We start from the raw sequence: 23,823 nt of genomic DNA, 5'->3' as shown, positions 1-23,823 counted from the left end.
TGGCTTCCTCTTTCATTTCTTCCCCCCAATCCATATTCACCTACTATGTTTCCTTCTCTCCCTTCTCCTAATCTCGAATTCCAGTCACCCATGAGTATTAAATTTTCGTCTCCCTTCACTACCTGAATAATTTCTTTTATCTCATCATACATTTCATCAATTTCTTCATCATCTGCAGAGCTCGTTGGCATATAAACTTGTACTACTGTAGTAGGCATGGGCTTTCTGTCTATCTTGGCCACAATAATGCGTTCACTATGCCGTTTGTAGTAGCTTACCCGCACTCCTGTCTTTTATTCATTATTAAACCTACTCTGCATTACCCCTATTTGATTTTGTGTTCATAACCCTGTATTCACCTGACCAAAAGTCTTGTTCCTCCTGCCACTGAACTTCACAAATTCCAACTATATCTAACTTTAACCCATCCATTTCCCGTTTTAAGTTTTCTAGCCTACCTGCCAGATTTATGGATCTGGCATTCCACGCTGCGATCCGCAGAACGCCAATTTTCTTTCTCCTGATAACGACGTCCTCTCGAGTAGTCCCCGCCCGGAGATCTGAATGGGGGACTATTTTACCTCCGGAATATTTTACCCAAGAGGACGCCATCATCATTTAACCATACAGTAAAGCTGCATGCCCTCGGGAAAAATTACGGCTGTAGTTTCCACTTGCTTTCAGCCGTTCGCAGTACCAGCACAGCAAGGCCGTTTTGGTTAGTGTTACAAGGCGAGATCAGTCAATCATCCAGACTGTTGCCCTGCGACTACTGAAAAGGCTGCTGCCCCTCTTCAGGAACCACACGTTTGTCTGGCCTCTCAACAGATAACCCTCCGTTGTGGTTGCACTTACGGTACGACCATCTGTATCGCTGAGGCACGCCCTGATATTACTATTCACTAATTGGTGACCGGATCCTTTTGATCACATAGTGTATCTTGAGGCACAATAACACAGAGCGCTAATCACCAATACTATATCCGACTAGTATTTTAGACTGAAAACAGGTAGTGGCTTGTAACAAGTCTTACACATTATTCCCAAACTTTCCGAGAATTTTTCTCGTTGATACCCTCGCCACGAAGAAATGAAAGAAAAAGAACTTTACCGCTTGCTACATTTTCGCTATTAATGTAGAAATACTTCAGCATCAGGCATGGGTTGCTATTAATTCTGCACTTAACTTTATTGGTAGCAAATTTTGCAGGTAGTATTCACATATACCACAATGTACACAAAAATTTGTAGGGAACGACATTAACACTGGGATTTGTGAATATCTAAGTTTTCGTACAACAAAGCGTAAATTATCTGTACTAAACTGATATAGTGTTCGATAATGAGAGAATTTTTTGATTTCCAAGAAAATGTAAACAAGGATTAAACCTTTTCTAAATACTTTGAATTACCAATTTTGGTTTTGACTTTTTCATTAGTCTATGGGTGAACAATCTGAAACTAATGAAACCAACATAATTCGAGTTTTACTTCTTCAAGCATAAAGGCGTTACATACTAAACGTCAAACTTTTAAAGTATTAATTCATTTATAAAGTAATCAGACGTTTAAAGTATCTTTGTTATATGAAGCTATTTTATACCTAGGAGTTCGAGTAAAGAACATAGGGTGGGGAGTAACTGCTATATTCTAACGCGATTATACAGACCGGAAATTTGATGTATAATGTATGTAGAATTTTTCCTGGTGTCAGGAAAGGGTATGTTTTCTTCGACTGAACATGCACGTTACACGCTAATAATATGATGTACTTTTCTCCCTAAAATATGGGACCCACGGTTACTTGCAGGATTAAGGACGATTAACAGCGTAGCACATCCTACCTGACAGTGATGGTGCACGTCAACGGGGTAGCTTCATGATGATCAAGACTGTCGCGCAGCGTGCTCCACACAAATTGTGGACAGCAGTGTCCACAGATCTGTATCTGTTTGCAATAATGTAACCAGACATCTCCGAAATTACGAATCTCCTACGGAATTAGTGTGTGATAGAACGGAAGTTACTCCGAAAGCAGCGTAGTTGCAGTCGTCAATTGTACTGTCTTGAAATCATTCGAAATGGAAGAACCGGCCTGCATCTCAGTAGAGACGATTACATATACAGACGATGCAGTATGTTACCACATAGAGTAAAAGAACACTGCGAATCCTCCAGGTCTGCCGCACCGAGGGAACAATGTCGAAGAGTCGGAGTACCAGAAACTTCGTGATTCCACTAGGTGCAAGTTAAAGATCTACATACCAGCGTAGTGTACACCACTATTTAACTGAACCCCGTTCGGAATAATCTGTTTTGTACCAGGCATTCCATGTGAGCTCTTCACGTAGCCTGCTGTTATGGCAAAGATTAATTATAGACAGGAATATCGTAAAATCTGTAGCACAAAAATTTACCCTTACATATAGTAGGTACCCATGGTCTAGGGGTAGCGTCTTTGATTCATAATCAAAATCCCGCTGCTGTTAAAATTTTGATTAACAATCAGCATTGGCGGCCGAAGACTTCCCGCATACCTCTCATTCTGTCAAAGGCCTTTTCAAAGAGGGCGGTGGAGTGGACAGAGGCTCAGGGCTCTCTCTTGTCCTAGGGGTGGGAAACTGTCCTTAAAGGCGGAAGAATCAGAATTGATCAACGGCATGAGGATGCAGAAGGCAATGAAAACCATTGCATTAAAGACATGCAACGTGTAACCACAGGACATATGGCCTGTAATTGAAGAAGTATCATGACGATCTCTCCATTCCGGAATAGTCCTCCATTCGGATCTGAGGGGAGGAACGCCAAGGGGGAGATTACTATGAGCAAAAAATTGAATAATAAACGGAAGGATAACGTTCTACGAGACGGGGCGTGGAATGTCAGAAGATTGAATGTGGTAGGGAAACAAAAAATTCTGAAAAGGGAAATACAAAGGCTTAATTGAGATATAGTAAGGGTCAGTGAAGTGAAGTGGAAAGAAGAGAAGGATTTCTGATCAGATGAGTATAGGGTAACATCAACAGTAGCAGAAAATGGTATAACGGGAGTAGGATTCGTCATGAATAGGAAGGCAGGGTAAAGAGTGTGTTACTGTGGACAGTTCAGTGATAGGTGTGTTCTTATCAGAATCGACAGCAAACCAACACCGACAACGATAGTTCAGGTACACATGCCGACGTAGCAATCTGAAGATGAAGAGATAGAGAAAATGGATGAGGAAAATGGTTCAAATGGCTCTGAGCACTATGGGACTTAACATCTATGGTCATCAGTCCCCTAGAACTTAGAACTACTTAAACCTAACTAACCTAAGGACAGCACACAACACCCAGCCATCACGAGGCAGAGAAAATCCCTGACCCCGCCGGGAATCGAACCCGGGAACCCGGGCGTGGGAAGCGAGAACGCTACCGCACGACCACGAGATGCGGGCAATGGATGAGGATACTGATTGTATAATACAGTATGTAAAGGGACATGAAAATCTAATAGTCATGAAGGGCTGGAATGCAGCTGTAGGGGAAGGAGTAGAAGAAAAGGCTACGGGGGAATATGGGCTTGGGTCAAGGAATAAGAGAGGAGAAAGAGTTCTGTAATAAGTTTCATGTAGTAATAGCGAATACTCTGTTCAAGAATCACAAGACGAGGAGTTGTACTTGGAAAAGGCCTGGTGATGCGGCAAGATTTCAGTTAGATTACATCATGGTCAGGCACATGTTCCGAAATCAGATATTGGATTGCAAGGTGTAAGCAGGAGCAGCTATAGTCTCTGATCACAATATAATAGGCTGAAGTTTAAGACATTATTAGTCAAGAAGAACCAATATGCAAAGAAGTGGGATTACTAAGGAATGAGGAGATACGGTTGAAGTTATCTAAGGCTATAAATACAGCGATCAGGAATAGCTGAGTACGCAGTACAGTTGAAGAGCCGGCCGGTGTGGCCGAGCGGTTCTAGGCGCTTCAGTCTGGAGCCGCGCGACCGCTACGGTGGCAGGTTCGAATCCGGTCTCGGGCTTGGATGTGTGTGATGCCCTTAGGTTAGTTAGGTTTAAGTAGTTCTAAGTTCCAGGGGACTGATGACCTCAGCTGTTAAGTCCCATAGTGCTCAGAGCCATTTGAACCATCTGAACAGTTGAAGAGGAATTGACATCTCTAAGAAGGTCCATCATGGAAGTTGGGAAGAAAACATAGGTGCAAAGTAGTTAACTGCGAAAAAACATGGGTAACAGAAGAAATAATTCAGTTGATCGACGAAAGGAGGAAGTACAAAATGTTCAGGGAAACTCAGGAATAGAGTAATACAAATCGCTGAGGAATGAAATAAATAAGAAGTGCAGGGAAGCTAAGACGAAATGGCTACAGAAAAAATGTGAAGACATCGAAAAATAAATGGTTGTCGGAAGGACAGACTCAGCATAGAGGAAAGTCAAAACAACCTGCAGTGCCATTAAAAGCAAAGGTGACAACATTAAGAGTGCAACGGGAATTCCACTGTTAAATGCAGAAGAGAGAGCGGATAGGTGGAAAAAATACATTGAAAGATTTGTCTGATGTGATAGAAGAAGAAACAGGAGTCGGTTTAGAAGACATAGGGGATCCAGTATTAGAATCAGAATTTAAAAGAGCTTTGGAGGACTTAAAATCAAATATGGCAGAAGGAGTAGATAACATAGCGTCAGAATTTCTAAAACCGTTGGGGTAAGTGGCAACAAACGACTGTTCGCGTTGGTACGTAGAATGTATGAGTCTGGCGACACACCATCTGACTCTCGTAAAAGCATCATCCACACAATTCTGAAGACGGCAAGATCTGACAAGTGCCGAGAATTACCACACAATCAGCTTAACTGCTCATGCATCCAAGTTGGTTGCAAGAATAATATACAGAAGAACTGAAAAGAAAATTGCGGATGCTATAGATGACGATCAGTTTGGTTTTAGCAAAGTAGGCGCAATTCTGACTTTGCGGTTAATAATGGAAGCAAGACTAAAGAAAAGTCAAGACATGTTCACAGGATATGTCGAACTGAAAAAAGCTTTCGACAATGTAAGATGGTGCAAGATGTTCGAAATTCTGAGAAAGGTAGGGGTAAACTCTAGGAAGAGACGGGGAATATAGAATATGTACAACAGCCAAGAGGGAATAATAAGAGTGGACGACCAACAAAGAAGTACTCGTATTAAAGAGGGTGTAAGACAAGGATATAGCCTTTCGCCCCTATTGTTCAATCTGCACATCGAGGAAGCAATGATGGAAATAAAATAGAGTTTCAGGAGTGGAATTAAAATTCAAGGTGAAAAGATATCAACGATACGGTTCGGCGATGACATTGCTATCCTGAGTGAAAGTAAAGAAGAATTACATGATCTGCTGAACGGAATGAACAGTCTAACGAGTGCAGGGTATGAATTGAGAGTAAATCAAAGAAAGACGAAGGTAGTGAGAAGTAGTAGAAATGAGAACAGCGGCCGCCTGCAGTGGCCGAGCGGTTCTAGGCGCTTCAATCTAGAACCGCGTGACCGCTACGGTCGCAGGTTCGAATCCTACCTCGGGCATGGATGTGAGTGATGTCCTTGGGTTTGTTAGGTTTATAAGTAGTTCTAAGTTCTAGGGGACTGATGACCTCAGATGTTAAGTCCCATATTGCTCAGATTCATTTGAACCATTTTCTTTTTAGAACAGCGAGAAGTTTTACATCAGGATTGATAATCACGAAGTAGATGAAGTTAAGGGATTCTGCTACGTAGGCAGTAAGATAACCAGTGACGGACAGAGCAAGGAGGACATCAAATGTAGACTAGCAATAAGGGCATTCCTGGCAAAGAGACGTCTACTAATCTCAAATATCGGCCTTAATTTGAGGAAGAAATTTCTGAGAATGTACCTCTGCAGTACAGCATTGTAAGGTTGTGAAACATGGGCTGTGGGAAAACGGGAACAGAAGTGAGATGTGGTGCTAAAGACGAATGGTGAAAATTAGATGAACTGATAAGGTAAGGAATCGGGAGGGTCTGCGCAAAATCGGAAACGAAAGGAATATGTGAAAAACACTGATATGGAGAAGGGACAGGATGGTAGGACATCTGTTAAGACATGAGGGAATGACTTCCATGGTATTAGAGGGAGCTGTAGAGGGCAAAAGCTGTAGAGAAAAACAGAGATTGGAATACATCCAGGAAATAAAATAATTGAGGACGTAGGTCGCAAGTGCTACTCTGAGATGAAGAGGTTGACACAGGAGAGGATTTCGTGGGAGATCACATCAAACCAGTCAGAAGACTGATGACAAATAAATAAATAAATAAATAAATAATTAAAAAAATTAAAAAATAATAAAAAAGGTAGTAATGTACTGATGAAAACGAGATACAGTTAGTTGTTTGTTTCTGTCCGATCAGCATTCAGCACTTTTGTTTTATCCGTTGTCAGATAAGGAGACAGGAAAGAAGAGACGTGGAGCTGTTTACAGATGAGCTTTGAATAAACTGTGTGAAGTTTGCACCTTGACTCTGCTTCATCACTATCTCCTTCTCATACACCACAAAATAGCAATGCCAACAAATTCTTACAAAAAAGCGTCGGTATATTACCAGTACATTATCATGTAGCATTTCGGAACGCTCGCAATCCTCCTCCTCTGCCTCACCATAGGGAATACTGTTGAACCGTGGGCGTACAATTAATTTATAGAGGATCAACCAGAACTCCACAGACTCACTTCCAGAGGCTGTTCAAGGATACCTTCTTAATATTTCAGTATATGAGACCCAAGGTCACTGGCGGCTCGTTACAGAGACACTCAATTTCGTTTGGACGAAGATGGATTGGTCGCAGTGGTTCTGTTCCGGTTAGTTCGGTCACCAGACACGACGCCAATGCACTTCTCTTACTGGCGGCATGTGAAGAGACGAGTTTATGAGGCTTCCGTCGGTACTAGTTCGGATTTGGTTGCTGGTGTTATCGTACCCTCGGGAGTAGTACGCCAAATTCCTAGACTTCTTGAGCGTGTAAGGCAGTCGATAGTGCGTCGCCGTACACTCTGCCGTGATCATGGTAACTGAAATTTTGGACAATACCTGTAAGGGAACTGTTCTGAATTGTATGTATGTTTGCAGGTGAGGATAATCAGCCACCAAATAATTGTCAAAATTCATGGTGAAACGTAATTGTTCTTTATTTTGCACAGTTTGCTACTAGTTTCACTCAGTGACCATTATCAAGCTTAGGTAGCATAAACGGCAGGAAAGTTACATAATAATTACTTTTCTTTAAATTGTGCTATAATTTTCCTGCCGTTTATGCCAGATAAACTTGATAATGGTCATTACCCGAAACTAGTAGCGAATTGTGCAAAATAAAGGACACCTGAAGATTTCACCATGAATTTGTTACTTTCTGTACTGTTGTAAGTAGGCTGTTTAGGTTTTTATGTTGGTAACGCCACGTAGCGCTCTGTATGAAAATCACTGGTTGTGCTGTGTACAGCCTGTGGCTGACTGGCATTGTTGGAATATTCGCTATTGTAGTGTTGGGCAGTTGAAGGTGAACAGCGTGTAGCTTTGCACAGTTGGAGGTGAGCCGCCAGCAGTGGTGGATGTGGGGAGAGAGGTGGCAGAATTTTTGGAGCGGACGATCTGGACGTGTGTCCATCAGAAAGAGTACATTTGTAATACTGGATATCATGAACTGATATATAAATGATGATCTTTGAATATTATTGAGGTAAATACATTGTTTGTTCTCTATCAAAATCTTTCATTTGCTAACTATGCCTATCAGTAGTTAGTGCCTTCAGTAGTTAGAATCTTTTATTTAGCTGGCAGTATTGGCGCTCGCTGTATTGCAGTAGTTCGAGTAACGAAGATTTTTGTGAGGTAGGTGATTCATGAAAGGTATAGGTTATTGTCAGTCAGGGCCATTCTTTTGTAGGGATTATTGAAAGTCAGATTGCGTTACGCTAAAAAAATATTGTGTGTCAGTTTAGTGTTGATCAGAATAAGTAAAGAGAGAAATGTCTGAGTACGTTCAGTTCTGCTTAGCTGTTTGAAAATGAAATAACGTAACAGGTTACCAGCACAGTAAATCATAAATTTTTCTAAGGGGAGGTTTCACTGTGCACTGATAGAATAGATTGAACACCCTGTTATAAAAGTGGACATGTTTTGTCTGAAGGTTGTTACATTACTCTGTGTTGTGTTGCACTTCGGTTATTGTATATTCTAGGCTTCTTCAGTGCTGTGAACGTATTTTGACAGAAACAAGTGTGGCTGCGTTAACAAGTCGATAATAAAATACATTATTACTCTGTAACGAGCCGCCGGAGACCATGGGTCCCAATACCAAAATACTCAGAAGATATCCCAGACCAGCCTCTCAAAGTTTGTCGGTGTAGTTCTGGTTCATCCTGTAGATAACGACTTTTCGGTGTCTACAGAAAGTCAAGGGTAGTATCGATACTGCTGAATGGAACTGAGAAGTAATGTACCAATTTAGAAATAAACCAATATTTTCGGACGTATCGCTACTTCTATGTAGCTCACAAACAACAACTTCCAAGAACATACAACAAACTCATACACAAAATGACGACATTATGAAGAGGTCATAAAGCTGACACACTGTAAACACAAAATGAATGAAAAGACCTGGCTACTAGCCCTGGCGAATGTCATCGTATGAGTATGCTACACTTTTCTTTGGACACAACTGCCGCCTATTATCAACATGTATCACGAACTATCCCAAGCGACTGCTTCTTGCGATATCTATGAACAACTTTCTTTTCTGACCATAGACAGCTCCTGACAGTCATTCGTATAAACAAGATTTTGACATTATTAACCAGTTACTCAGAAAATATTGAAGAACAATTTTTGTTTGCAAATTTTCTGTACTTTCTGTTGACGAAGTATCCGTATGTATCGAAAAGTCATATTTTTTTTTATAATTAACATTGATGCGTATGTAATTACATAGTGGTCTAAGTTTACCATAAAATATCGATCCTCACATCCAGCACATGTAATATTTGTCCACTACCAACTGAATAATGATTCACGTTCTTACGACCATTATTTTCGTTGAAAGAAGAAAAGGAAACATTACAACGTGAGTCCATGCGGAGCGTGTCAGATAAACCTAATCGGCGACAGATGTAATAAAAGATTGAATTGTGATGAAAATAACCACCTGTATGTCGGCTCTTGTGGTTCAATAATGACAGTGTAGTCACATAATATATGCTATGCTGGGGTTATTAACTAAAGTTGTAGCTTAAGATTACTAAATCTGATCCTCAGAGGAACACGCGCGAAACGTAACTTATTTCAATGTTATTGTAATCTTGTTTATGGTCGCATGTTTAATAAGTAATTATTTTATTTCGTATGTACTTAAGAGGGAGCCTAGATTGTTCCATTTTTTGAAGTGATTTCCTGGAAAACACACGAACGGAGTGGTAAGCATCCAGCTACTGTAGCTGCACTGTATGTAACGTTATGTGTGGCTGATCGTTATCGGACTAATGGACAGAAAAAGAGCACCTGGCCCTCCTTAACCACAATCCGAAATAGGTGCCCGTTTTCTTAAAATGTTACGTTCCTGGAATGCGAGCGAGTGCTTGCTGGGCGGTTTCTCCCGAAAGAACAAATCGTGACAGCCGCTGCGTCTTCCGAGAGTGATCGCCGAAAAAAGGTTGGTCTCGGTTTTCCGAGAAGTCAGTTCTGGCGAGCGTATTCTACCGCCAGGGTTCCACGAAGTGCGGCGCAGAGGGAAGGAAGAACCTGGCAGAGACATTCTCGCCCGAAGAGAACGTTAGCAGGAGATGTAATTATAGAGCAGCAGCTGGCGCAGGCGTGGATAGGCCGCGCGATGAGACGACACTGTACTTTGCATAATCACACTGCCTCTATGTAGCATGAGTGGGTCCACCCGTTTGCCAAGTTTGCTTCTATTGTCAACTGTAATTACATCTACTTTGCCAGGGCGTAACGCTTGTCTCTAGTAACTGGAATGTTCTTAGCTCCAACGGGTAGTTGGATAATTTAATCCGCTTCACGTGTTCCTCTTATATGCGACTGACCTCCCTGCAACAGACCAGTAATGACGCGATTGACCTTTCCCCCAATATCGTCACGGAGCGTACCTCAGTTGCAACTTTCGCTGGAATATTGCAAAGCCCATTGAAAGCGTGTGATGCACGGTGTGAGAAAGAATGGTGTGACACATGACGGGAGGATACATGAAATTCCGACTGTCACCAAAAGCACTACAAATGCAGACACACAATAAAAGTTTCCAGATTGCCACTGTTACACAGTGTAGTAGTAACTGTTCCATCTCATAAGTAGATGAATGATTTCTCATTTTCATCTCCAATGGACAGTTTTAAGTAGGTACTTTCACCGGCGATCTTGCAATACTGTCCGTAGACACGGCAATGGTAATAAGAAGAAATCAATATTTTGAAAAGAATTGCAGCGAAAACAGGTCTTCAAATATCTTAGGCAAACACAGAATGTATGACAAATATAATGGATGCACAAGATTTCATCAGTAAATTACGAAAAAATTTAAAAATTTAATAAACTTATTACAGTAGATCAGCAATAATAGCAATCCTAATGAACTCAGGGCAAGAAAAATGGAAGTGGGCTTTCAGCTGACTAAAGATGAGCACGATCTATCTCTTTTCAAGCAAAGTTAAAGCACTAGGGTACAGTAATGAAACCACAATGTTTGCCGCGCGGTCCCAGGCGTCTTGTCACGTTTCGTGCATCTCCCCCCGTCGGAGGTTCGAGTCCCCCCTCGGGCATGGGTGTGTGTGTTGTCCTTAGCGTAAGTTAAAGTTAGATTATTATGTAACCATAAGGGCCGATGACCTCAGCAGTTTGGTCCCATAAGGCCTTAAATCAATTTTTTTCCACAATGTTTATACGCAGTTTACTGATTAGAAACAGAAAAGAAAGAGAAGAAAATCACAAGAAAAATATTATAATAAATATAACATGGCGTCGAATACGGAGCAGAAATATGAAAATCTGTGCAAGGAAACTCAACAACAAAATGTAAAGACTAGAAGCCGTAGAACGATGTGTCATGGACGTCTTGTTCGGGGTGTATGAAAGTAAAACATGCAAGACTATTTTTGAAGATAACAGGCAGGAGAAGTCTCAGTGGTGCAATTGACTCCAAGATGTCAGAAGCGGTCTGAATGAGACGAAAACAGGAGAACGTGAAATTCCTAACAGAGATACGATTCCAGCGAAGGTCTTAGAATCCAAAGGGAACGAGGAAAGATAACTGAAGCGCAGTGATCAGAAGCTTGGAAACAACAGCACTTTGATCGAATGGAAAACTTATTGGAAAAACTTATGGTTATATACGTAGCCTAAATCAAATAATAAACAACTACTTTCACTGGATCATGTACTTTTTTCTGCTGCAGTTCTAGCTATGTGCGGTGCAATTCCATAAGAAAGCATTGTTGTATTGGGAGGAGAGCACCGCGGTGTTTGGTTCCCCACAGAGTTTAAAAGGCCACTTTTCTGGATTAATGCAAAGCAACAATTGCTGCGAAATGCAGTCGACTGATGAAGCTGAGGAACGGCAGAGTTAGTACACGTGGGGGAGAAAACTCGAATTAATGCCAAAGCAATAAACTGTGGAGTGCCATTATGTAAACACTACGAGGTAAATGACTCGGTACTGGCCACCAAGAGTTCCACTATTTTTTAAATATTTTGGACATGGCTGCGCCTCAGCAACGGAACTAAATAAATCCAAAGCAGGCAGCCCATTGTACCGAAAAGTGGATTTATTTGACTGTGGTTTACAAGGATGTAGACCGTTCTTCTTCAGAAATAAGTTTAATCTGAAGACATTGTAACAGCAATAACAACAAACCCAGAAATATACATGTCAAAGCCACCCGGATTGACCGAGGGGTTCTAGGCACTATAGTCTGGAACCGCGCGACTGCTACGGTCGCAGGTTCGAATCCTGCCTCGGGTATGGATGTGTGTGATGTCCTTAGGTTAGTTAGGTTTAAGTAGTTCTAAGTTCTAGGGGGCTGATGACCACAGCAGTTAAGTCCCATAGTGCTCAGGGTCATTTGAAGCCATACATTTCAAAATTTCACGTCATACAGAGACTAGATCCCCACTGAGGGGTAGGAATATCACATATATCATAAAACATAACCAAAAGCATAACAACTAGTCCTTACTAATATTTCACACTGGAAAAACACCAAATAATCAAGCAATATCTCATATGTCCACTGAAAATATACTGTCAGTGCTCATTATTTTATTCATTGTTAAATAAGCTATCCCCTGTGATCACGTCTTGTCAGCTAAGAATAATTAAAACCAGAAAAAAACCAGTGAAATAAAATATCAGGTCATGTTAGCTACACACCGACTGAAAAGAAACGGAAGGCGTGAACACCAGGAAAACAAGGCAGGCGGTACGTGCGTCGAGACTGAAGTACTCTTGCGTCATAAACGGCTAATAAGTGGAAATGAATATTTAGTAATGTATGCAATGATGCGCCCTGACAACATATTTCTTTTATTGGACAAATGACTAATCGCTATATTTTTGATGTTTTTCTAATGTGAAATTTTAGTTAGTACTAGTTTTTTATGCTTTTGGTTATGTTTTATGATGTATGTGACATTGTCATCCCTTTGTGGGGATCTAGTCCCCGTATGACGCTTAATTTTGACATGTGTCTCTCCGGGTCTGTAGTTATTGTTGCCACAATGTCTCCAGATTACATGTATTTTAGAAGAAAATGTGTTTACATGCGTCGAAACCACTGCTGAAGGTTGAATAAAACCACATTTTGTTGCCTCCAGTTGGCTGCTTTGGATTTATCTCTTGTTTCACTATTGTATACTCTTTCACAACAGGTGCCGTTGCATGTTCAGACCTTTTCCATTCACAGATACAGGTTACGACATTTTTGACGATGGAATGATGAAAAAGGGAATAGTAGTTTAACCAGCGTCACAAAATCGAGTGTTACAATCGAGTAGAGCCATCCAGACGATTTACAATAAAAACATCTTACACTTTTCAACTTTTTCCTGAGTTTATCCTGTATGTTCACAGAGTAGGTATGTTAATCTGGACTTGGCAGTGTCAGTGGTAGAAAGCTGCCGGATGCCCCTCCTGTCGCAACCTCTTCCTTCATGAGACAGAATTTGTGTACCCCATGTGTCTGTGTTTAGTGTTGTTCCATGTGAAAATGCGTGAACGTTTTGCAAATGTATGCGAGTGTTGTAACTGAGGCGAGGCATGAACAATAGCCCGGAATTCACGTAATCGGATGTGGAAAACCATCTAAAACCACACTCTGGCTGACCGACACGCCAGCCCTCGTTGTTATTCAGCTGGGGCCAGTGTGATTCCCCAAATACTGAAAAAGGCGTAATAATGCGCGAAGCTATCTACGAGGGTCATTTCCAGCAAAAATGTGATAATGAGAATTATCTGAGACTATATTTTAGGTACTTCAGAGCCAAGATGCTTTTAAAAACTCCGGGTGGTGGGAAAATGCAGTTTATTTGCAGTAAGCCTTTGGAAATTTCAGTAAACTGGCTTTTATTCTTCATGAAGCACATAAATTTGCTATCAGGTTGGAATGTACTATTTTAACTGCTGTATCATTCCAAGTTCACGGTCAATACTCCAAAATTTCACACGGAAAAGCAGCCACAATATCTACGAGTCCGACCCAATTAATGTTCGATCTGACAGTCACTGATCCACTACTATAGCGAGTTGAAACTTCGGTCGTATCAGTGATCTTCAACGTTACAAATGCTAGCGCAGGTATTCCATAAAGTACACGAAACATGCCACGCGGAATTTCACTAAGACCGAAATATCACACGCTCATGACACATCAATTAATTAATCAAATTGTTCTCATAATGTTCGTAACTTAAAATGCCTATGTCACGACACTTCCTAACAGCATTGAACTCAACAGTTATTAATTTTATAAGTTATTTTCTCGGTGACATTTAGCATGATGTTACACGTACAGAGGTTGGCTAGCGACTCTCTCTATGTCTCCCCACTTTATGCCTATCTAATTTTCTGCGCTCGGGAACAGCTTAATTCTGATTGGCTAATGGTTTGAACGACCAATCAGAATGATCCTTCTAGATCATTCTCGCGGCAAGACTTGCCTGAACCAATCACTAACCAGAAAATCACTTACAACATTCCAATGCCAATTTTTTATATAATATTAAATAAAATAGACCGAAATACAAAATAATCTTTAAATTAATTTAGAAACTTATTCCATTTCCGACTACTATTCTGGCTACTTTCTTACAAAAGCAAACACAGAACGACATACGTCATCAGCTTCGTGGTTGCACCACAATTTTCCCACGATTCGATTTCATATGTTTTTACATAAAATAGTATGAAGTTTTTACGTATGTCCCACAGACACTCTCTCATTCACTCCCATGTATTGACACAACAAATTAATAAATAGATAATAATTCTGAATGATTTTTTAGACTACGAAAAGGAGAGTAATTAAACTTTGAAAAGAAAAATTCCAGTTAAGTGATTTTATACACTGAGAACTCTGTTTATGACTTTAGATGATAATAAAAGACAAGGTGCTATTGTTTCTTACTGAGTTTTGAAACATACGTGTCGGTTTTTGGAAATTTAAGTAATTTTCTCATTCTCAGGAACTACAAAAGTCTGAAAATTTAACAGGATCCTTTAGTTAATAACAGAAGATGGTATACCACGTTTGAGCAAAATCGGATGATAATTACTATAGTTTATTTAGATTCGTAGGGGGTATGAATTTAAGTTCCTACTAGATGTTACTTGAGACCGTTCTCACGGCTAGCATCAGCTGCGCTGTGAGTCATAGCGAAGACACAATCATGCAGCCACCGGGCTACACGGCGGCATGCTTTGCTGCAATGAATGTTATTTTGTAATAACTTGCTACGTTACAGACTGTTTTTATTCTGAAATAATTCAAAAGCGGTTACTTTACCATCCTGCCACTCTTTAAAGGACAATTTTTTACACACGTTAGGTAACCTTATCTTCAATTCTACTTGAAGTCTTGTTTGTGAAGAATGAAAAAGAAATACTGAGTTATTTAAGTAACACCTTATGGCCGTCTTACACGTTGAACGAAATCGTAATCGACTGACAACCAGCTGCGTGAATGGTAGCCGTCTATCGTGTGAATGGACTCACTGTTATGATTGCATTAGTAGATACGTGCGATAATTCTAGGCGTACAGGAATGGGACCAGTTCTAAATTCGGTACTAGTGGCCTCACTAAGCAAACGCGAGGTAGTAACTGTCAGATGAGTCTACCATACAGCTTTCTGGCGCACTTACCGTATGCTGAGTTTTGTTTCTGTTTATGGTCGTTTCGTTATCATGATTTTTCTGAGCAAGTGAGTGTAGATAACTTTTTGTAAATATTTTCCGGGAAATTTTTAAAATCTTTGTAAATTTCACGTCATGCTTCTAGCAGTACGCTGTGTTTACGTTTATCATTTAAATATGCTGCGAAAGGAGCTTTTACGATTTTATAGTTCGGGCCTAGTGCGCCGAGAGCGCTTCAGTAGAGTATAATCTTTCTTGAACACTTTCGTTCATCGTCTAAAAAGGGCTTTAACCTCTAAGTGTCTACCGTCCAAAAAATTTCAAAACTGAAATAATACAAAATAGAGAATAGTTAAGATGGTGGCGTTAATGCTTCAAGTGTTCTGCGTAGCTTCCCCCAATATGAGTAAAATGCACAGAATGTTCATGGAACGATGCGAAAATGTCTGAAAAGTTCCCCTTTGAGATGTTGCCCAAATCGCGCTTCGAATTAGCTTGGATGTTTGTTATGTCATCAAAGCATTGACCATATTAATATCTGCTTTTTATCTTTCCGTGGTGGAAACTTACTTATAACACCAAGTGTTTGCTTTCAGAAAGTAATTGCATTTCAATCAGCTGAGGCAGGCTTTGAGACGGGTGAGAGGAAATTTGTTTGAATTGTCATCACGGCACTTTTGTCGTCCTAGCTTATTGGTGCAATAGCTGAATTTGCAATGATATGGGTTGAATTTTATGGGTTATTGTAATGTTACTTACAGTATGTGTTTGCTCAGAAATGTTGTAGAGACCAGTTCACAAGCGATGAACTGCATTCATGTTTCGAGCGGCAAAGATCATACCTACATCGGTGGCAAACAGAAGTTGCATTTCGGGCGGCAAATATCTAGCAATAGTGGCACCCGGCAATGAAAAGAATAATCGACGGCCATCAGCAATAATGACTTAATTATCAAAAGCAATGGTTTCACTGTACGTTTGTTTGTGCAAGTTTTTGGAAAATGGTTTAGAATGGATCTTGTGGTTGCTTATCGTGAAGGGGTCGAACAGAACAGTCAAGCTCACCCCGGGAAGTTACTGTGGAGAAGTCTTACTGGACAGTCAAGTTCGAACTGCTGACAGTTACAATAAGCTGCAGTACGGATAGTAGCAGAGGAACAGCGTAACTTGCAGTAGTGTGAGTACTTAAAGGTCAGAATAATTACTGGCTTGAAATAATTAATTGGTTTAACTCTGCGAGTTTCCACCAGTGAATAACTGTCTAGTTAGGGAGGTGTGGCTTCGTAGTGGAAAAGAGAGGGCTTAATTATTTCGTTGGATGATAGAAATATTTCACAGCGAGGACCATACTGCGCACAGTCACTTACTGTTAATACGCGATTGAATTTCAGGTTAAATGCTGAGCTGCATTGTTCCATATTTTCTACCTGGTGTTCCTACTTTTCGAACTCAGTGGTAATTGAGTATTGCTGTATATATGATTAGCACACTCTGAGAGAATTGGGTGTTAGCTGTGATATTTGGAGGATCTGAGCACATTAAGAGGATATTGTGGTGCGTCACTGGTGTATAGAAAAGATTCGTGGATTCACTGAACTGTAGCGATTGTTTGTAAAATATTTGCTTAAACATGCACTAGGGAACTTCGGAACGTAGCCACTTATTAGTCACACACTGTTGGTCGCCGGCAAAGTGCCAGCATCTTCCTAATAACGTAAACTAGTAACCTAATGCAACCACTTTTGCAGGCGCGTCACAGTACTACCATTATTTTAATATTTTGGTTGCGAGTTACCATTAAATTAGGAAGCGATTCAGCGACACAATTCGCCAACACCTGACGAGACTTAAATTTTGATTGCACTGAATAAGTTTTGGGCCCAAAGGGATGGTGTCACTTACGTTTTTTTGTTTTTTTTCTGAATTTTGAATCGCTATACTTGTGATAGAGAACTGCTGGCACTCTTACGCTACCGACGATTTCTGATATATTGGAAAACTTAAAATAGAGCTGCGGTATGTTAATCAAAAATGAAGAAATATAGAATATTATTTCAAAATAAGTGAATTTTCTCCAAATATTTCTTGTTACAAACTAAGAGAAAGGTAAATATTATTGAAATTAATTGAAAGAGACAAGTTCAGAAGAGCTTAAAAGAGTCTTAAATACAAAGACATTAATGGTTTGCTAGTAGCTATTTGAACGAAAGAAACGTATTTTGGACATGCAATAATTTAGCATTGCATTCGTCTTGGTGATATTGTCTGAGTGGAATTTCATGTGAATTGAAAATAAGTAAAGAAGGAAGCATTACCTTTGATCGCGATTAATACCTAAAAAGGCACTTCATAGTAAAATATTTGAGAAAATAAAATAAAAAATAAATAAAATATTTGTTTTATACCGAAACGAAAGAGAGATAGACGGTGTCGATAAAAATTGTATCGCTGACTTAGTAGTCAGTTATCTTTTTGATTTAAAATGGATGTCATTAATTTTCAATCAAAGGGGAAGCTGTGGCATTATGTATTATAATGTGTCGTAAGAAAAGGAAATTCCTTAAGCGGCAGGTCTGCACAGGATCCGTTAACTTTGAGTCACTGGTGGTTTCTGAATTTTATATTTAATTAGAGAGGCATGTAATTACATAACATGAGGTTCACGAAAAGCAAAGATACAACGACTTTCGAGCTGTGCATGGAGATGCACCTTCTTATTACTGCTTTATTCAAAGAATAAATCAATATTAAGAATAATCAGTTTTTATCGTATATTTGTCTAAATAAATTACGTGAGGGTAAATCTTGATAAAACAGCACAGAGATAATCCATTAACAATGTTCTTGAGTACAACTACTTGACTGTACTTTGGTAATAATATCTTGTATCCTGTTTATCTATAGAGATTGCTTACCACAGCTTGTGGTTATGTAGAACACGAAAAGAGAGGTTCCATAGTATTACGCCATACACAAATCATTTGACTGTAGCGAATGTTATACACTAGTTACTTAAAAGTCGAGCTATGTACTTGTAACTTATTAACGACTTCTACATCTACGTACATACTTCGGAAGCCATAGTACGGTCTGTGGCTTAGGGGATCCTTCCACTACTAGTTATTTCCTTTCCTGTTCCAATCGAAGACCGACGGAGAAACGACTGTCCAAACACCCCCTTACGAACCCTAACTCGTAGCTTCTTATCTTTGTGGTCCTTAGGCGAAACGTACGCTGGCACCAGTAGACTCGTTCTACAATCGGTTTCCAATGGTTGTTCTCTAATTTGCGGTATGGTGCACGCGGAAAGATCATCGTCCTCCTTCCAGTGATTCCATTTCGGTTCACGGAGCATCTCAGTAATATCTGAGTGCTGATCGAATCTACCGCAAAATAATCTAGCAGCACGCCTCTGGATTTCTTCCTTGTCTTCCTTCAATCCAAGCTGATGGGGATCCCAAACTCCTCAACAGTTCTTAAGAATGAGTCGCATTAGCATTCTACCTCCCATCCATTTTATGGATGAGCAACACTTTTCCCAAAATTCTCTCAATCAAGCTATGTAGAGCACTCAACTTCCCTACTATCAAACTAATGTGCTCATTTCATTTCAAGTCGCTTTGCAACGTTATGCCTAGATATTTAATCGAAGTGACTGTGTCCAGCTGCATCCAAACAATGCTGTATTCAAATGTTACAGGATTGTTTTTTCTACACGTAAGCATTAACGTACATTTTTTCAACATTTAGAGAAAGCTGCTATCCACCACCCAAACCAGAAACGTTGTCTAAATCATCTTGTATATGCCTACAGTCACTCAACGACAACACCTTCCCTTACAACATAGTGTCATCAGCAAAAAGCCGTAAATTGCTTCCCACGCTGTCCGTCAGGTCATTTATGTATTTAGAAAATAAAATGGGTCCTGTCACCCTTCCCTGGGGCACCCCTGACACCAACCTGGTTCCTGATGAACTCTCGCCGTTGAGGATCAGGTACTGGGTTCTATTACTTAAAAAGTCTTTGAGCCACTCACGTATCTCGGAACCTAAACCGTATGATCGGAAGTTCGTGAACAGTCTTCTGTGGGCACCGTGTTAGATGCTTTCTGGAAATCTAGGAATATGGAATTTGCCTCTTGCAGCCCATCCATTGTTTATAGGGTGTCATGCGAGAAAAGTGCAAGCTGAGTTTGACACGGCCGATGATTTCTAGATCCGTGCTGATTTGTGGACAGAAGCCTTTCTGTGTCAAGAAAATTTATGACATTGGAATTAAGAATATGATCAACTATTCTGCAGCTTATCGATGTTAAGGATATTGCATGTAAATCTGCGGGGCAGTCTTTTAAGTTTTTTTGTATATTGGAGTCAACTGCGTTTTTTTCCATTCGATTGAGACTTTTCGCTTCTCTACGCCAAGGATGCCAATTTCGTTGTCCTCCACGCGGGAATCTCTACGACAGTCAAACGACGGTAAGTTTGTACGATATTCCTGCATGAACTATTTCTTGAACGCGAAACTGAAAACTTCAACTTTCCTTTAGCTGTCTCCCGATTGCCATCCCAGATTAGTCGACGAGCGACTGAATAGAATCCTTCGACAAGTTTAGTGATTACTTACGACCAGAATTTTCTCGGGTTCTCGGCAAGATCTTTCGACGGGGTATGACGGAGAAAGTCATTATACGCTTCGCGCATTGGTCTTCTTACTTACGCACGAATTTCCTCCATCTTTTTCCTGTCAACAACTGCCCGCTGCTTGTCGAACCGAGAGTGCAACAATATCTGTTTCGTCGGCATTTTCCAATTTTGGATCCGTCCCATCCATAATCCACCTGCTTGGCACACAAGTCTCCACAACGCGATTCACAAGTAGTTTAAATTCTACACATAATCCATGAACGACCATCATACCGGGGCTAACTGGTGTCATCACCTGGTGCTAACGATCAATATGCTGTTCAGAAGCAATATCGCACAGAGGTACTTGCACAGAATTTAAATTAAAAGAAAAATTAAACGTGATGGGGTGGATTAACATCAAACTTATGAGCAGGATATATATATTCATATTTACATTTCTTGATATATGTATGCACGTCGTAAACGTCGTTTACTGATTTAGGTTGTGAATCATCATTCGCTACCAGGGTATCTTCTTTTTTTTGGGCCTTTTTCCCACTCCAACGCGGGGTCGGCCTTGTCACAATGGATATGGCGATGTTACTGTCAGAGGGTGGCCGGATGGCCTTCCTGTCGCCGCCCCGTACATCCCGGGACGGAATTAGCGTACCCCAGATGTCAGCGTCTTCTATAAGCCGTGAAATAGTACGAACGTTTCCAAATGTCTGAAAGTCGTGTAACTGAGGCGAGATGTGAGAACCAGCTCAGTATTCACCTAGTGGGATGTGGAAAACATCCGCTACCAGGGTATAGTTCTCGTAAAACAGTACCAGATGTGTTGCCTGCCGCCGAGATTGTATGATCAACCACCTTACGAGAAGTGGTGACCATGAGACACCAGAGGATACGGTATCGATTCTTTGGGATGTAATTCCGTAGGTCTTCTTCCGTCACAGTGCGGCGTTCACACGTCGCCGCTTTTCTTTGGAAGTCAAGAAGTCAAACTCTGCATACACATTACTCTTTCTCAAAAGATACTGGAGAATTCTTGATCACTCGATTTATCTACGTTTCTCCATTGCTATTTGTGACACACCAACGCTGACACACCACGGCCGTACGTCCTCTGCTTAACACCGCCTAATCACAGCTGAATGATCTGCAATTGCCGCGCGGGATTAGCCGAGCGGTCTGGGTCGGTGCAGTCGTGGACTGTGCGGCTAGTCCCGGCGGAGGTTCGAGTCCTCCCTCGGGCATGGGTGTGTGTGTTTGTCCTTACGATAATTTAGGTTAAGGAGTGTGCTAAGGAACTGCTGACCTTAGCAGTTAAGTCCCATAAGATTTCATGCACATTTTTTTGATCTGAAATTTACACTTGTTATGTCAAGCTAACCACCGTAGTCGCTGCACGGATGTCGCTTGTACACCAGAAATAAAATCATGGAAAGTATTCGTAGTTGCGAATATGGGAAACCATCAACCGTGTAATGGACTGTTGACTATGTACAGTAACTTATCCAGCGGCACGAAATCGAGTGCTACAGTGGAGCATTAACGTCCGTAAGGTTTTAAATGAAAATATTTTCTTCCTTTCATCTTCTTCCCGCCTTAATCCGTATCTTCACAGAGTAGGTACGTTATCTGGCTTTGGCCGCATCAGTTGTAGAAAGTTACTGGGTGCCCTTCCTGTCACTATCCCTCCCCCCCCGGTAAATGAATCCCTTTTAGGGAAATATACATAATAGATGTTTGTCCGAGAGCAGAGAGCCTGCTCGGATAGCCTAATGCTTAGGTGACCGATCGCGATACGCGAGAAATCTGAGTTCGAGTCCCGGTCCATTACGAAATTTCCCTTATACAAATGATAGTTTTCCACATCTGTAACTGCCAATGCATTTCATGTATTTCATAACGCCTGTATTCGCTTCAGTGCCTTCGCATCGTATTTCTGAACAACACCGGCACTGTAATACCTTATAAATAAAATCGGTCTCGGAAATTTTTGGACAGATGGCGCACATTTGTCATTGAAGTGAGATTTTAATATATTGAAGGACGAACGAGGTGATTCTCGACGTTTGTAACATACGTTAGGTATCCTGTGAGTACATGTCCTGCAAGCTGCCGACAGTGAGTAGGAGTTGAACAAAATGCAGGACCTTATACCCTTAACAAATTGTACTCTGATGGTACATTTGTCGTGGAGACGTCTGAGAAGCCATTCGATGTGCACATCGGAAGTGGTTGTGCGCTCTTCGTCTATCAACGTATTGCCACTCGTGCACCGAGATGGCATCCAAATGGTTCTACTGTAGGTTTGTAAATGTGTTTACAGTTTGACCAAATGACGCATGAAACTTCTAGATTACCGACCCAGAAAACTATCGTGTGAAATTTCGGACTATGATAAATTGTGACAACGTACATTTGAAGTAAAATGATGCAGAAAAGACATATCTAACAAAAGTGAAAACGTTGAGTGGTCATAAAAAACTTCATAGATAGTTGAAAACATAAAAGTTTGGACTTGAAACTTTTCTGCAGCTTTGCATTTATGTTTTGTCACGAGAACTGGTTTGACATGTGACGTGTCAGGCAATTACGGTGCATTATATATAATGTACATATATCCTTCTTTATAAATATACGAATTTTAAAAACCGTAATGAAACAAGCAGCAACTACCAGAAAAAAATTGCTGTAATTATTTCAGTTGATAGTATATTAGGAACTGAACAAAACTGATAAGTATCCTCAGAAAAATATTTGAATAAGGTATTTACGTGCAGTTTTCCTTCACAATCACTCTCCGCTCTTCTGTATATATTGTGAACCATCTAAAGAGAGTTTCATACCATTCAATGTATCCTGCAGAAATATGTTCTGCTTGCATATCCTTCATTTATTTATAATTAGAGGAAAACTAACATTGATTTATGCTTTCTTGTGAGGTAGACTCGGAGGGATATTGCAGAATTTAAGAGAATATGTATGCTTGTCCAGTACATCAGTATACTCATATGCAACAATCATCCCTTTCATATCTGATTTGCTTCAATGTGCTTCAATTTGGACAACTGAAAAGTAATTTTAGTTTCCTTAGGAATACCGCTTCCTGCCGTAATGTAATAGACACATTTTTGTAGTGTCTGCGTTATCCTTTCTTCAAAGCTAGAATATCATCTACTTGGATAGAGAAACGTCCATTCACGCTGATGTTTTACACAACCTCACAGTATTCTTCCACTCTATATATTCCGTCATTCCGCCTGACGAGCTGTTTAACGGCTATCACGGAGAAGAAAGGAATAGCTTCGTACATGGAATTTCTGGATTACAGTTTTCAGTATATGTAATCAATCATATTAAATAGAAAACGAACCAGTGTTTTGTCCAGGACATGCGACACTGAACGCTGTAAGATGTTGCACATCATTCTCTTTAATATTTTGTTGAGAGTACTCCTACAAAAGTTCACAAACTTTATCAGGAGTTCTCTTGCTAATTATTCCGCTCAATGTGAATTGGCCAACATTCGCTGCTTTGCAGAAGAGGAACAAATGTGCTAGATATGCTCACCGTGAATGTTTCGAGATAACCTAAACCATGTTCCAGTGGCTACATGTGTGACACTTCTGCGTAGTGCTAGAGTTACACTCCAGCTATCGGTTGACAAAAAGCTTCAAATTTTGTTGTCTATCCCCTTTCTGCATACTGTACTTCAATTATTTGGACCAATGATTTTTTCTTTGCTGAACTTCTCTGTGCGTTTCTCTGATAGCTGGCTGGTTAT

This window comes from Schistocerca serialis, chromosome 1 (assembly GCF_023864345.2).
Source record: "Schistocerca serialis cubense isolate TAMUIC-IGC-003099 chromosome 1, iqSchSeri2.2, whole genome shotgun sequence".
Taxonomy (NCBI): Eukaryota; Metazoa; Arthropoda; class Insecta; order Orthoptera; family Acrididae; genus Schistocerca; species Schistocerca serialis.
This window is presented reverse-complemented; position numbering follows the sequence as displayed.